The sequence below is a fragment of the Loxodonta africana genome, chromosome 16, assembly GCF_030014295.1.
Source record: "Loxodonta africana isolate mLoxAfr1 chromosome 16, mLoxAfr1.hap2, whole genome shotgun sequence".
NCBI lineage: Eukaryota > Metazoa > Chordata > Mammalia > Proboscidea > Elephantidae > Loxodonta > Loxodonta africana.
Window position 1 is genome coordinate 70186764 of NC_087357.1, and position 15506 is coordinate 70202269.

The 15506-nt window shown below is 48.1% G+C and overlaps 1 protein-coding gene across 3 annotated transcripts in view; it reads left to right on the plus strand.

Moving 5' to 3' along the window:
• The first annotated feature begins 11447 nt into the window (after nucleotides 1-11447).
• The window catches only part of CHST3 (carbohydrate sulfotransferase 3), a 60681-nt gene continuing 56622 nt past the window's right edge, over nucleotides 11448-15506 (plus strand). The window contains exon 1 of one of the 3 annotated variants that reach the window (XM_003408885.4): nucleotides 11448-11598. The gene's annotated coding sequence lies outside the window, so the exon portion shown is untranslated. Of the gene's footprint in view, nucleotides 11599-11656; nucleotides 12453-15506 lie in introns of those variants that run through there. The other 2 variants (XM_010589208.3, XM_023547048.2) reach the window with 2 other exon arrangements.

Consider the following 15506-nt stretch of genomic DNA (forward strand, 5'->3'; position numbering starts at 1 on the left):
CCTCATACCATGCACAAAAACTAACTCAAAACGGATCAAAGACCTAAATATAAAATCGAAAATGGTAAAGATCATGGAAGAAAAAATAGATACAATGCTAGGAGCCCTAACATATGGCATAAACAGAACACAAAACATAACTAACAATGCACAGTCAACAGAAGAGAAACTAGATAACTGGGAGTTCCTAAAAATCAAACACTTATGCTCATCGAAAGACTTCACCAAAAGAATAAAAAGATGACCTACCAACTGGGAAAAAATTTTTGGCTACAACATATCCATTTAGGATCTAATCTCTAAAATCCACAAGATTCTGCAAAACCTCAACAACAAAAAGACAAATAACCCAATTTAAAAATGGGTAAAGGATATGAACAGGCACTTCACCAAAGAAGACATTCAGGTGGCTAACAGATGCATGAGGAAATGCTCACGATCATTAGCCATTAGAAAAATGCAAATCAAAACTACAATGAGACTCCATTACACCCCAACAAGGCTGGCATTAATCCAAAAAAAACACAAAATAATAAATGTTGGAGAGGTTTTGGAGAGACTGGAACACTTACACACTGCTGGCTGGAATGTAAAATGGTACAACCACTTTGGAGGTTGATTTGGTGCTTCCTTAAAAAGCTAGAGATAGAAGTATCTTACTATCCAGCAATCCCACTCCTTGGAATATAACCTAAAGAAGTAAGAGCCTTTACACGAACAGATATATGCACACCCATGTTCATTGCAGCATTGTTCAGAATAGCAAAAAGATGGAAACAAATTATGGTACATTCACACAATGGAATACTATGCAACAATAAAGAACAATGATGAATCCTGGAAATATCTCACAACGTGGATGAATCTGGAAGGCATTATGCTGAGTGAAATTAGTCAGTTGCAAAAGGACAAATATTTTATGAGACCTCTATTAAAAGAACTCAAGAAAAGGTTTAAACACAGAAGAAAATATTCGTTGATGGCTACAAGGGTGGCAAGGGAAAGGGGAATTCACTAAGTAGACAGTGGACAAGAATTATCTTAGGTGAAGGGAAGGACAACACATAATACAGGGGAAGTCAGCACAACTGGACTAAACCAAAAGCTAAGAAGTTTCTTGAACACAACCAAACAGTTCAAAGGACAGAGTAGTAGGGACAGGGGCCTGGGGACCATGGTTTCAGGGGACATCTAGATCAATTGACATAACAAAGTTTATTAAGCAAATGTTCTGTAACCCACTTTGGTGAGTGGCATCTGGGGTCTTAAAAGTTTGCGAGTGGCATCTAAGAAACATCAGTTGGTCCCAGCTCACCTGGAGCAAAGGAGCATGAAGAACACCAAAAACATAAGGAAAATGTTAGCCCAAGAGACAAAAGGGCCACATAAAACAAAGACTCCATCAGCCTGAGACCAGAAGAACTAGATGGTCCCAGGCTACCACCAATGGCCCCCGGACAGAGAACAAAACAGAGAGTCCCTGACGGAGCAGGGGAAAAGTGTGGTGCTGACCACAAATTCTTGTGAAAAGACCAAACTTAATGGTCTGACTGAGACTGGAGGAATCCCAGAAGACATGGCCCCAGACTCTTTGTTAACCCAAAACTAAAACCATTCCCAAAGTCGACTCTTCAGACAAAGATTAGGCTGGACTATAAAACATAAAAATAATACTCATGAAGAGTGTGCTTCTTAGTTCAAGTAGATATAAAAAAAAAGGAGACTAAATGGACAGCTCCTGTCTGGAGGCAGGATGAGAAGGCAGAAAGAGATAGGAGCTGGTTGAATAAAAATGGACACAGGAAATGTGGGATGGAAAGGGGAAGTGTGCTGTAACATTATAGGGATTGCAACTAAGGTCACGTAACAATACATGTATAAATTTTTGTATGAGAAATTAACTTGAGCTATAAACTTTCACCTAAAGCACACGCACACACAAAAAGTTTATAGGGGAAGCAAAAAAGAGTTTATAGGGCCGAGATGGCTCCAGCACTGTCAGACCTTATCGCACCAGTGGTCCCCTTTCACTCATGTGCAAACTGGATCCTGCAGTAGTGTTTTCCAGGTTCAGCTGCTGTTTTCGGATTGGCCTGCCATGCTTCCAAGTGAGTGCTAGCTGATGATTTGGGTGTTTTCCTAATCTTTGCACTGACAGAAGCCCAACTTCCTTCCTTCTACTTCCTCCCACAGGTATTATCACATGGGTACTGTAACTGCCTGTGGTTTCTCCCTACTTATCTGTATTTTGGGGTATTTTGGGGTTTGTGGATGTGAGACAAAGAATTTGGTTTGGCCTTTTGACTCTGGTTTCCGAACATAACCGGAGCAATCAAGATGCTTTTGTTTTCCAAAATAGCAGGGCAGGTGGGGGCTACAGAGGCCCTCCCAAACCCAAAACCACTCCCATCTAGTTGATTTTGACTCATAGGGACCCTATTACCTGGTGAACTAACTTTAGGAAGGGAGAGGGGCTTAATGGAACCATGCATATTCATTTATTGGATTGATCGTAACTCATTGATTGGAATTGAACGTAACTGTGCATTAAAAAAAAAAAAAAATTTTTTTTTTTTTTTGTGCATTAAGGACCAAGTCATGCATATTCATTGAGGTCCCAATGACTAGGAGATCTAAGACCTAAGAGCTCTCTCATTGAGGCCTTCTGGATCAGTGAAAACATCCATGCATGGGACAGGGAATGGCATGTCCTGGGGACGATGGAGGCCTCGTGCCAGAAACTCTCCAGGCATTTGCCTGATAAGTTTCTATGCTTGTATCCTTTCTAGTTATAATAAATAACTAAGCATAGGTAATGGCTTCCATGACTTCTGTGAGCCCAACCCATGGGGGGAAGGGAGCAACGGGAGAGGTGGCAGTGACAACCAGCAGAGAGGCTGTCATTTGCCTATTAGGCAGGGGCTGGAAGGACAGAGAACTCATGGAGACCTGACTCTGGGCGGTTAGGGTCAGAGAGAGAAAGTCACGTGGGTGGCTGGTGTCAAAATGATGAAGTGGGAAAGTGGGGATATTGAGTTATTGTCACACTTTGGAAATTAGCCTTATGTTGGCTGTTATTCATGCAGCGGGTGAATTTTGTTGCAGATGTTTTCTGTGGGTCTTCTGTTTGTTTTATTTTTAATCCTCTAGTTCCTCTATTTTTATTGAGAGGTTTGGGGAGTTCAAAAACTGCATTCTGCCAGCTTCCCAGAATAAGACACTTTTGAAGCAGTCCTAGGTGGGTCAGCCTCCCAGGACAAGGAGCAGGGTGAAAAAGGGTGTGGAGTGGATCTGGAGGGGTGCACGGAAGATGTCCCGCACATTACGAAAGCCCTCCATAGCCTGGGTCCTCTATCTTGCACTCTCGCCTTCTCCTGACACCCACTGCCTCCCTCTTCATGCTCCAAACCAAAAAACCCAAACCTACTGCCAGCCTTCAGGTCAATTTCCATTCATAGTGACCCCACAGAACAGAGTAGTTTCCAAGCTTTTATATCTTTACAGAAGCAGACTACCACATCTTTCTCCCCTGGAGTGGTTAGTGGGTTCAAACTGCTGACCTTTTGGTTAGCATCCAAGTACTTTAACCACTGCCTCAGTGGGGCTCCTTCTTTGTGTTTTCCCTGCACAAAGGCCCCTCTGCCTTTGCTCACACAGTTTGGAGCAAGGTTTTCGCTGCCTGTAATGCCCTTCTTCCCTTTTTCTCACCGCTTCTCTCCATTGCAACCAAGAAATCTTATTTATCCCTTAACACCTCAGGCATCTGCTTCTCCAGGAAGTCTTCCCAGATGTCCAGCTGGCTGCAGGGACCCCTCCCCATGCTCCCAGAGTGCATGTATACACCCGCATTCTCATGCCACACACCTATGCCTCCTTCCTGGACCTGACCCTATTGCTTTGTAAGTGTGTGTTTCTGCACCTTCCCGCTAGACTGTGAGCTCCCTGAGGGCAGGGCCTGATTCTCATCACCTGTGGTAGACTGGCTCATTGCTCCCAATTCCTTATGTTCTCCCTTCATAGAATTGTCTATCCATGCCCTTACTATGGCTTTGTGGGAAGCAGAATATCCTTCTCTTCTCTGATGTTTGGATTTGTCCTTGGGATTTGCATTAACCAATGAAGAAAGCAGAGACTTTGAATGTCCCACTAGTTCAAGGAGAATGTGGAGTCCTGAAGAGCAGGCCTGAACACAACCTGAAGACTGGAGCCAAGTCCAGCCAACGCATGGTCTGAAATAGAATCCCTGATGACCCACCAGCCCGCAAATGAAGAAAATAAACATTTGTTTTTGTTGAGATTTGGGGGATATTTGTTATGCAGCATTACTATAGCAATAGCTAACTAAGACATCATTCAACCTCGTGTTTCCAAGCCCAACACAGTCCTGGGCCTAAAAATTTTTGTTAAGTAAAGAAGTAAACAGATTATTTGACCCAATATATTTGCAGTATGATTCTGGGCAAGTCATTGCACCCCTTGGCACCTCTGCTACCTTTTTTTTTTCCCAAAGGTGATAACAACGGAGGAGCCTCTTTTTGTTCTTCTTCATTCTCCTTCACCTCCTCCTTTGCACCCAGGGTTCTCCGCCCAATCACTGCCCAACTAACTCTTCCTGGCCCAGAGAAGAGAATTTACCTTGGGTCCAGGGATGGTTCAGCAAATTCCTGGCCCAACACACAGCTGCCTGGGCCTCTGTCTCCTGGGATAGATGGGGCTCCCAGCAGTCCACGGGACCCCAAAGCCCAGCCCCTGAGCTGAGAGGTGGGGCCTACAGGATCCAGGACCCTATACATTTCCACTAGAGGTAAAAGTAAGAAGGAAGAACTAGTGTCCAGCTTCTGATACTGGTTCTAAAGCCTTGCTCACAATTATGATTTTTTTTTCTATGCCAGAGCTATTTTAGGCACTTTATACTCCTAACTCATTTAATCCTCACAACAACACGGGAAGTCAGGTACAATTATCACCACTCCTGCTTTACAGAAGAGGAAACTAAGTCAAAGTGGTCAAATGCCTTGCCCTAGGTCACAGAGATATGATCTGAACCCAGGCAGTCTGGACCTAAGTATCTAGACTTTATTTTAACTTTCATTAAAAAAAAATAAACAAAAACTACCCTTCACCTAGATTCACCAGTTGTTAACATTTCCCCACATTTACTTTATTCCTTCCTGTCTCCAAAAATGGCTGCCATCGATTGCTTTACTCCACGTACTTGCATGCTGCTTCTCCCAGCTAGAGATGGATTCTGTTGTCCCTCCCCTTAAATTTAGACTGGCCTTATGACTTGCTTGGACCCGTTGATTATTCTGGGACTTTAAAGCCCAGGCCTCAAGAAGACTGGCAGTTTAAACTTCCTCCCTCTTGGAAACCAACCATCATGGAAGAAGCCTGACTACCTGAAACTACCATGCTGTGAGGAAGCTGAAGCTAATTCCACAGAGAGAGAGAGGCCATGTCCAGGACCACTAAGACCCTGCACATGTAAGTGAAGCCTCCTTAGGCCTTCTAGTCCAGCCCCACCCAGCCCAGTTACCAGCTGAACGCAGCAGACTGAGTGGTCCAGTTGCTCCAACGTGGAGCCAGAGAACTTTCCAGCTGAGTCTAGCTATTCCTCAGAAAAAAAAACCCTCAGAGTCATGAGAAATAACATTTTTGTTGCTTTAAGTCATTAAGTTTTGAGGTAGTTTCTTGCACAGCAGATAAATTAACGGATAAATGAAAGTATCTATAACATATATAACATGCACTATATGTTATGTACACACACACACACGCACACACACACATATACATATGTTGTTGTTAGGTGCCGTTGATTCAGTTCTGACTCATAGCGACCCTGTGCACAACAGAACGAAACGCTACCAGGTCCTGCGCCATCCTTACAATCGTTGTTATGCTTGAGCTCATTGTTGCAGCCGCTGTGTCAATCCACCTCGTTGAGGGTCTTCCTCTTTTCTGCTGACCCTGTACTTTGCCAAGCATAATGTCCTTCTCCAGGGACTGATCCCTCCTGACAACATGTCCAAAGTATGTAAGACACAGTCTCACCATCCTTGCTTCTAAGGAGCATTCTGGTTGCACTTCTTCCAAGACAGATTTGTTCGTTCTTTTGGCAGTCCCTGGTATGTTCAATGTTCTTCGCCAACACCGCAATTCAAAGGCATCAGTTCTTCTTCGGTCTTCCTTATTCATTGTCCAGCTTTCACATGTATATCATGTGATTGAAAATACCATGGCTTGGGTCAGGCGCACCTTAGTCTTCCAGGTGACATCTTTGCTTTTTAACACTTTAAAAAGGTCCTTTTCAGCAGATTTACCCAATACAATGCGTCATTTGATTTCTTGACTGCTGCTTCCACAGCCGTTGATTGTGCATCTAAGTAAAATGAAATCCTTGACAACTTTAATCTTTTCTCCTTTTATCATGATGTTGCTCATTGGTCCAGTTGTGAGGATTTTTGTTTCTTTATGGTGTGGTGCAAACCATACTGAAGGCTGTGGTCTCTGATCTTCATTAGTCCTCTTCATTTTCAGCAAGCAAGGTTGTGTCATGTGTGTAACACAGGTTGTTAATGAGTCTTCCTCCAATCCCGATGCCCCATTCTTCTTCATACAGTCCAGCTTCTCGGATTATTTGTTCAGCATACAGATTAAATAAGTATGGTGAAAGGACACAACCCTGACGCATACCTTTCCTGACTTCAAACCAATCAGTATCCTCTTGTTCTGTCCGAACAACTGCCTCTTGATCTATGTAAAGGTTCCTCATGAGCACAATTAAGTGTTCCGGGATTCCTATTCTTTGCAATGTTATCCATAATTTGTTATGATCCACACAGTCGAATGCCTTTGCATAGTCAATAAAACACAGGTAAACATCCTTCTGGTATTCTCTGCTTTCAGCCAGGATCCATCTGACATCAGCAATGGTATCCCTGGTTCCATGTCCTCTTCTGAAACTAGCCTGAATTTCTGGCAGTTCCCTGTTGATATACTGCTGCCGCTGCTTTTGAATAATCTTCAGCAAAATTTTGCTTGTGTGTGATATTAATGATATTGTTTGATAATTTCCTCATTCAGTTGGATCACCTTTCTTGGGAATAGGCATAAATACTCTTCCAGTCAATTGGCCAGGAAGCTGTCTTCCAGGTTTCTTGGCATAGACGAGTGAGCACCTCCAGCGCTGCATCTGTTTGTTGAAACATCTCAATTGATATTCCATCAATTCCTGGAGCTTTGTTTTTCACCAATGCCTTCAGAGCAGCTTGAACTTCTTCATTTAGTACCGTCGGTTCCTGATCATATGCTACCTCTTGAAATGGTTGAACATAGACTAATTCTTTTTGGTATAATAACTCTTTGTATTCTTTCCATCTTTTTTTTCGATTCTTCCTGCGTCGTTTAATATTTTCCCCATAGAATCCTTCACTATTGGAACTCGAGGCTTGAATTTTTTCCTTAGTTCTTTCAGCTTGAGAAATGCCAACCGTGTTCTTCCCTTGTGGCTTTCCATCTCCAGCTCTTTGCACATGTCATTATAATACTTTACTTTGTCTTCTCGAGCCACCCTTTAAAATCTTCTGTTCAGTTCTTTTACTTCATCATTTCTTCCTTTTGCTTTAACTGCTAGACATTCATTCATGAGCAAGTTTCAGAGTCTTCTCTGACATCCATCTTGTTCTTTTCTTCCTTTCCTGTCTTTTCAATGACCTCTTGCATTCTTCATGGATGATGTCCTCGATGTCATTCCAGAACTCGTCCTGTCTTCGGTCACTAGTGTTCGATGGGTCAGCTCTATTCTTGAGATGGTCTCTAAATTCAGGTGGGATATACTGAAGGTCATATTTTGGCTCTCGTGGACTTGCTCTGAATTTCTTCAGTTTCAGCTTGAACTTGAATATGAGCAATTGATGGTCAAAAGTAGACTGCTGCGTCTATATATAGCTAATATATATATTAGCACTGGTGTTGCAGTGGTTAAGAGCTCGGCTGCTACCCAAAAGGTCAGCAGTTTGAATCCACCAGCTGCTCCTTGGAAACCCTATGAGGCAGTTCTACTCTGTCCTATATGGTTGCTATGAGTTGGAATCGAATTTATGACAATAGGTTTGGTTTTTGGTTTTTATGTCATATATAATATTATTACTTTTGAACCATCTGAGAGAAAATGGTAGAAATCATGGCCCTTTGCTCCTAAGCATTTCAGTGTGTATCTTTAATGAGCAAAAACATCCTCTTATAAAACCATAGTATGGGTATCAAAATCAGGAAATTTAACACTGATACAATATTTTAATCTGTACAGTCCCTAGTCACATTTTGTCAATTATCTAAACAATATCTTTTATAGTAATTTTTTTCAGTTCCAGGATCTAGCTCAGGATGACACATCGAATTTAGTGGTTATATTAGTTATATCCACCACCAGTCTACGATTTCGTTATACTGAGGTCGCTTGTGTGTTGCTATGGTGCTGGAAGCTATGCCACCAGTATTTCAAATACCAGCAGGGTCACCCATGGTAGACAGGTCTCAGCAAAGCTTCCAGACCAAGACAGGGTAGGAAGAAAGGCCTGACAGGCTGCTTCCAAAAATTAGCCAATGAAAACCTACTAGCTCACAACAGAATATTGTCTGATATAGTGCTGGAAGATGAGCCCTTTAGATTGGAAGGCACTCAAAACTCACAGTGGCCACAAGAATGGACTCAGACATGTCAATGATCATGAAGATGGCAAGGATTAGACAGTATTTCATATTATTATACGTAAGGTCGCCATGAGTTGGAGCCCACTCAATCACATCAACAATATTAGTTATATATTGTTGCATCACAAATTACCTCAAAACTTAGTGTTTTTGTATGTTTAGGGAACAACATGGCCTTATTGAATTAATTTAAAATATATTAGAATATTATATTGATATACTTTTTCACTTTATCTACTTTCTAGGCAGATTCCTGCTTTGGCTTGTAATGCTAATAGGGAGAAGACCAGAAGTAGAAGAAGCCTGGGCCAGTTATGAACTCGTTGTCTCTCAGCTCCAAACTTACCCTTCTAGACTCTGCTTTGTGATATTGGTGTCCGACTCTGCAAACCACATTTCTGCTTTGCCAGCTGCTCCCTGTTAGGCTCTGTCACTGAGGGGCATGAGAGGGAGATCACAAGGCTGAATGCGGTGTAGTGAATTACTTAATATGGCCCCCCCTTTTTTTTTTAGCCATAGTCTTTGTAACTCCCACCAAATGACTGGGTGAGGCTATGAAAATGAGATGCTTTTGGCCCACCAAGGGGATTGGATAACTTGCTAATAATGTAAATACAATGCATGGCAATCTCGTGGGGGTGGGACCATGCAAATAAGGAGTATAGAACCCTAACAAGGGGATTGGTTGGTTTTGCCATCCTGCTAGGCTTAAAGGAAAGCCAGTCCCAGAGCAAAGGGGGACCTGACCACCACCAAGAAAAAGAGCTAGGATTGGAGCTCGTCCTCTGGGCCTGGGATCCCTGTGCTGAGACCTTCCTAGATGAAGGAGACAGAGAGAGCTGTAACACTGGAGACGGTGAGTGATGATGAGAAGCAGCGGCAGAGAAAGTGCAGCAGCAGAGGCAGCAGAAGCAGGAGATGACACAGTGGACGAGTGATGTTAGTTTGCCCCATTATTGGTGACATTAACTTGAATCTCTTGGTTACAGTGGTACTCAAGCTCCCACATTCTTAACCACTCTGCAATTCTGCCTCTGGCCTGGAAAGTTCTTTCAGTGGGGGGGAAAAAAAAAGAGTAAAAAACGAGACCAATTCTCTTGACAGAGCAATTCTGGGAAGAAAATGAGCCTTAACCCTATTTTAGGCTGAAAATTCCCAATACCCTGGGTTAGCCTTTTACCCATCCCTCTCACTGGCATCCACAACACCTTCACTGAAGGCCCAAGTATGGGCTGACATGCCTGCCCTCAGTTTGGGGAATGAATGCCCTTTCTCACCTTTCCTTTACAACTGCTGGGTCTTTCACCTCTGACTAGAAGCCCTGGTGATGCAGTGGTTAAGTACAAATCCTGGACTAGACCCAGATAACTAAAAGGGACCTCTCACTCACACCATGTGGATCTTGGGAAAGCCAGGGCCAGGTTCAGTTCTATTCCGCTCCTTGATTGCTGCCCAGGGCAAACACTTTGAGGATGTCTGTTGCCTGTTTCTCATCTACAAATGTTAAGAATGACGGAGAGAGGCCAAGTGCAGACGTTGAGCTTTTGCTTCACTTATTTATTTATTTTCCTACTTCTTTACAGGAGATATTGCATCTAAACCCTACCATATCCCACTGAATGTCAGGGCCACTGCCTTGGAGGGGTCTGAACTGGCTCCTGCCTATAAGTGCTGGGAAGTCCCAGGAGGAACTCCTGCGACTCTGGTTCAAAAGCTATTCCAGGACACGGGCAATACTAGCACTCAGGCAAATAGAAGGCTGGGTTCGTGCTCCAACTCTGAGCCCTTTACCACGCTCCTCGCGAAGCCAACCCGGGTACCCCAGAGTCGGCGCTGCCCAGCCGGTCCACTGCTTCACGCGCGGAGGCGACAGGGACCCCATGTACCCGGGAGCCTCCGCCGGGACCCTACTTCCTTCCGGCTTTCCGGGTCTCACTTTAAGCGGGTCCTAGGCTGGAGGCGCGAGAAGATCGAGAAGGGCTGGTGGGTGACCTGTCACCGCCCAGGGAGGGGTGCCGTGATCTTTCGAAGCCTTGGGGGCACGAAGATCCTCCCCCGCTCAGGGTGGGCAGAGAGCCCGCGCAGTCAGTGGGGTCCCTTTGGGGAGGGACGGAATGGGTGCCGGTAACGGCCTGGGCGGGGAGGCTTTGGCAGTGTGAAGCTGCGGGGATCTCGGCGCAGCCTCTCCCCCACCCAGGGCCCTGGAGCTCCTCCCAACATCGCCCGGGAGAGAGGCTGGGGGACCCCGGCGGCCCGAATGGAGTCCCGGGGGAGGGGCGGCCCGAGGTGCTGCTCCCGGAACAAAGGCCCACAGAAGGGTCCCGGCGAGCGCGGCTCCCCGGGGCGGGGGCGGCTCCCCTCCCACCCTCAGCTCCTCCCCCTGCCCCCTCCCTGCACCCCGCGGCCGGGCCGGCTCGTAGCCCCAGCAGCTCCAACTTCGCCAGCCGGTCCCAAGTTGCGGGGCGCGCGGTTGGTGGGAGCTGGGTGGGGTGAGGAAGAGGAGGAGGAGGAGCAGGAGGGCTCCCGGGCGCCTTGGCCGCGGTTCAGGAATCCGCTGTCGCCGCCGCGGGCCGCTCGCTGCCTCGGGCCGGAGCGGGAGGACGCCAGGCAGGACCGCTCGCTCGCTCCCCGGCTCGCAGCGCACGACTGCGCCCGCCCGGCGCCGATTCCCGCCCGGCGAGGACCCGGCGGCCCGCGCCTGCCTCCCTGTCTCCCCGCCGCCCGCGGGGCGCCGAGCCCGGCCCGCACGGGAGCCGGAGCCCCGGAGCCGCTTGGGCCGCGCTCTTCCGAGAGGAGGAAAAGTTGCGAGCGGATGCTGCCAGCGGCCGAGCCCAGGCGCGGAGAGTCGGGTCCGCCCCCGCCGGAGGAGCCTCGGCGGCCGGGGTAAGTAGGGCGGCGGCGCCGGAACCGCCTCCCAGACAGAGCCGGGGAGGCGGCCCAGCCGTGCGCTCCCCGCCTTCGCGGCCCGGGCCCGCGCGCCAAACTTTGGAGGCAGAAGGGGGCTAAGCGGAGCGTGGGAGAGGGAGTTCCCGCCTTGGGGAAGCCCCACGCGGGCACCCACAGACCTGCTGCACCCAGATTGGCAACTGCCAGGTACGCACAGCTCATCAGCGCTTAAACCACAGCCTCACGGCGCACAAGGTCTGGGCACATGCCACGCCGACCGTGCACACGCCGCAAACGGAAATTTACGATCCTGAGAACGCGGGTGGGGGGTGGGGGGTATCGATCTGCAAACCAGACATGTCCTCCTGCTCCTGAAATCGACCCAAGGTCTTTGTCCGCCTCCCCCGCAGCACCCCAACCCCCGCCCCCCGCGCCCCGGCGAGAGGGAGCCCCCAAAGCGCGACGGTCAGGGGAGGGGCTGCCCTGCCTTTGGGAAGTCGTGGCCGGGACCCCGCGGCCGAGGAGTGGAGACGGGAAAGCAGACTTTGCAGTCGGTTTTCAGGGTTCAGCAGGAGTGCGTTTTGATGGGGGCAACTCGGTGTCTGGGTGATGTGACGGGCGTGCACAGCCCTTCCGGAGGCGAGGCCGGGGGAGAGGAGGGACTGATTCATAAACTCAGAGCCGGCGTGCTCAGGTCTGTCAGCGAAGGGAAAAGGCTGGCGGGCCGGCGAGGCTCTGGGCAACGGCGCAGCCGGGCAGCTGGGCGGCCGCGGTGACACGGTCTTCGGGAAAGCCAAGACCCTTCCCCCCAGCGGATATGCTTCCTCGTAGGGACTTCCTGACTGGGCAAGGTGAGGAGATTCCAGCCCTGGGTGTGTATATGTGTAGGGTGGGGGGTGTTTCAGACTCAAGGTCATGAAGAAACCAGGGTAAGTTCTCTGAAGCCTTATTTATTTTCCTTGCACCCAAAGTTGTGTTTGGTTTCTGATGCTGTGGTATCCTGGGGGAGCCAAGCATTTTCCTGGGCCTAGCACAGTTCCTGGCACTTAGTGGGTACTCAGTAAATCATTGTTTGATGAATAACCCATTTGACTGCTAACCAAAAGTTTGGAGGTTCGTGCCCACCTGGAGGCACCTTGAAAGAAAGACCTGGCAGTCTACTTCAAAAAAAAACCCCAGCCATTGAAAACCCATGGAGCAGAGTTCTGTTCTGACACACCTGGGGTCATCATGAGTCAGAATTGACTCTCCAGATGACTGGTAAAGCACAATAGCTGGCACATAGTGGGTACTCAATAAATAGTTGTTTGGTAATATTTATTGTGGACTGACTATGAGCTAAACTCAGTGGACCTGAGATGGGTTGGAATCAGTCTTCCTGCAGGGGCTCCGGAGAGCCCCGCCTGATCTGTTTGGGGAAGCGGCCCAAGCACCACTGTGCCCTATATGCTGGCATCAGGGACTTGAGTCTCATCATTGGCCTCTGACCCCCAAAGAGGGACAATAGGAAAAGCTCCATTTCTTGTCTGGCTAAGCTGGGGGAGAGTGGGGTTTGTGTGGGTGGGGTCTGTAGCTTGCAGGCATCTTGGCTATCAACGTGGGATCTCAAAAGAGAAGTGAGTGTCAGTACAGAGACAACCCAGCAACAGCCATCTGGTGTGCCCTGGGCCTGCCATATCCCGGCATGATTCTAAGAAGGTTAGAGCCCTTTGTGGGAAAGCCCCAGGATCACACCTTCCAAGAGACAGATCCTGCCTAGGGGCCACTCTTTCCTCCCACCTGCAGACTTAGAGAACATTTTAGACCTACAGCAGGGCGAGGGTTCCATCCCATCAACCCTCCCATCTCCTAGCTTCACGGAAGAGGGATGGGTAAGTGGGAAGAAGAGCTGGGCCAGGCTGGCGGGCATGTACAGGGGTACCTGGATCATGGGAGCCGGTAGAATTGGCGGGGCACCTGTTTCCTTCCTAGCTCTGCTGGCCTAGCTGGAGATGGGTCTCATGAAAGATCTAGGAGCTGTGTCCTCCAGCAGGGGTTTGGCTCTGTGGTTGTGGTGGTGGCAGGTGGAGGGGCGGTCACAAACAGTCTCTGCATTGAGCCCTGGAGTGGGTTCCTCCATGCCAGCTGGCATGAGCTTCCCAGAAGATCAGAAACATCCCATGTCCTGGAATTGGGATTGCAAGCAGTTTTGGGAATGATGTGGGAGAGACAGCATGCAAGGATATGGGGGTGGCCTGGGCATGTAATGGCAAAGAAATGTGTCGTTCCCTACCCCCAGCCCCTTGTGGAGAATTCTGATTAGATCCACTGTGCTTTTCAAGCTTCTGAATGGCCTTAATGTGAAAATAAGCAAAGTATGTGAGCAGTGTCAAGGACTGTGGCCCGAGAACGAGAGGGGCCGGTCTGGGCTTAACCAGCTGCCATCAGGTTGATCCTGACTCATGGTGACCCCATGTGTGTCAGAGTAGAACTGTGCTCCGTAGGTTTTCAATGGCTGATTTTTTGGAAGGAGATCACAGGCCTTTCTTCTGAGGCACATCTGGGTGGACTCAAACCTCCAACCTTTCAGTTAGCAGCTGAGCACGTTAACCTTTTGCATCAGCCAGAGACACCAGTCTGGGTTTGGCCACCCCTAAATTCAGGTTGAACTCTACAGCCAGTCCCTTCCCCACCATCTTTCTACCTTAATTTTGCCTTTTGTGCACCAGAGGCTCTGCATACATTATCTCATTAAGCCCTTGCATCTGTAGAAGGTTTGTGTTTTATCTCCCATTTTACATATTAGGAAACTGAGGCTTAGAAAAGTTGAGTAATTTTTTCAAGGTCACCTAGTTGGTTAGGGACAAAGCTAGGATTTGAACCTGGGCAGTGTGACTCAGGAATTCTTGCTGTCTCCGTCATGCCAGGCTATCTCTCAGGTCCCTCCTAGTTCTCCATGGCATCAAGGAAACAGCACCCATTCCACTTACTGACATGGAGGTTGTTTTATAGGTAGACTGCGGTCCTCTTTTTCCACACACCCTGCTTAGCCTGTCAGGAGGTATAAGTCCCTGGAGAAGGAGGTCATGCTTGGCAGAGTACAGGGTCAGCGGAAAAGAAGATGACCCTCAATGAGGTGGATTGACACAGTGGCTGCAACAATGAGCTCAAGCATAACAACGATTGTAAGGATGGCACAGGACCAGGCAGTGTTTCGTTCTGTTGTGCGTAGGGTCGCTATGAGTTGGAACCGACTCGATGGCACCTAACAACAACAACAGCGGTCCTCTTTTTCCACACACCCTGCCCAGCCTGGGTTACACCATGGCCATGCCGTCAATGGCTGGGTGGCCCAGGTGCTGGAGACTTCCAGTGACTCAGGAGTCAGGAAATGATTAGGGGAGGGCAGCTCAGGGGTGAATGCAGGGAGATGCTGCAGTAACTCAGGTCAGAGATCTCTGCTTACCTGAGAAGTGGGGGCTCAGGTGTCTCGTGGTCACCCCTTGGGTGTGGGAGAAATTGCCAGGTAAACTAAAACATTCTCAAGTAGATTACCATACTCCTTTCTCTATCGACCCTTGCCCTCAACTACCACCTCCTGCTGTCACTTACCTTGTGAATATAAAGGGCCACATCCTGGCAGTCTTTCCCTGGTGCCCATCCCGTGTCTGACACTTAGAGGTGGAGTTAGGTGATGGATGAAGCCTGGGGAGGGTCTGTGAGTGCCTTTGCTGGGAAGTCAAAGGAAAGCAAGGAGCAGGAGGAAGCTGTCCTCAAGGAAACAGATTCAGAGAGGTCTTTATGAAGCCATGCAGGCAGCAGGACTGTTCTCCTTCTCATTCCTTAAATAGAAGTGATGCTGGTGCCCTTTTCTTCTCTGATGGCTAAAGAAACAACAGAGTAGTGCTTGCCCACACTGAGCCTGC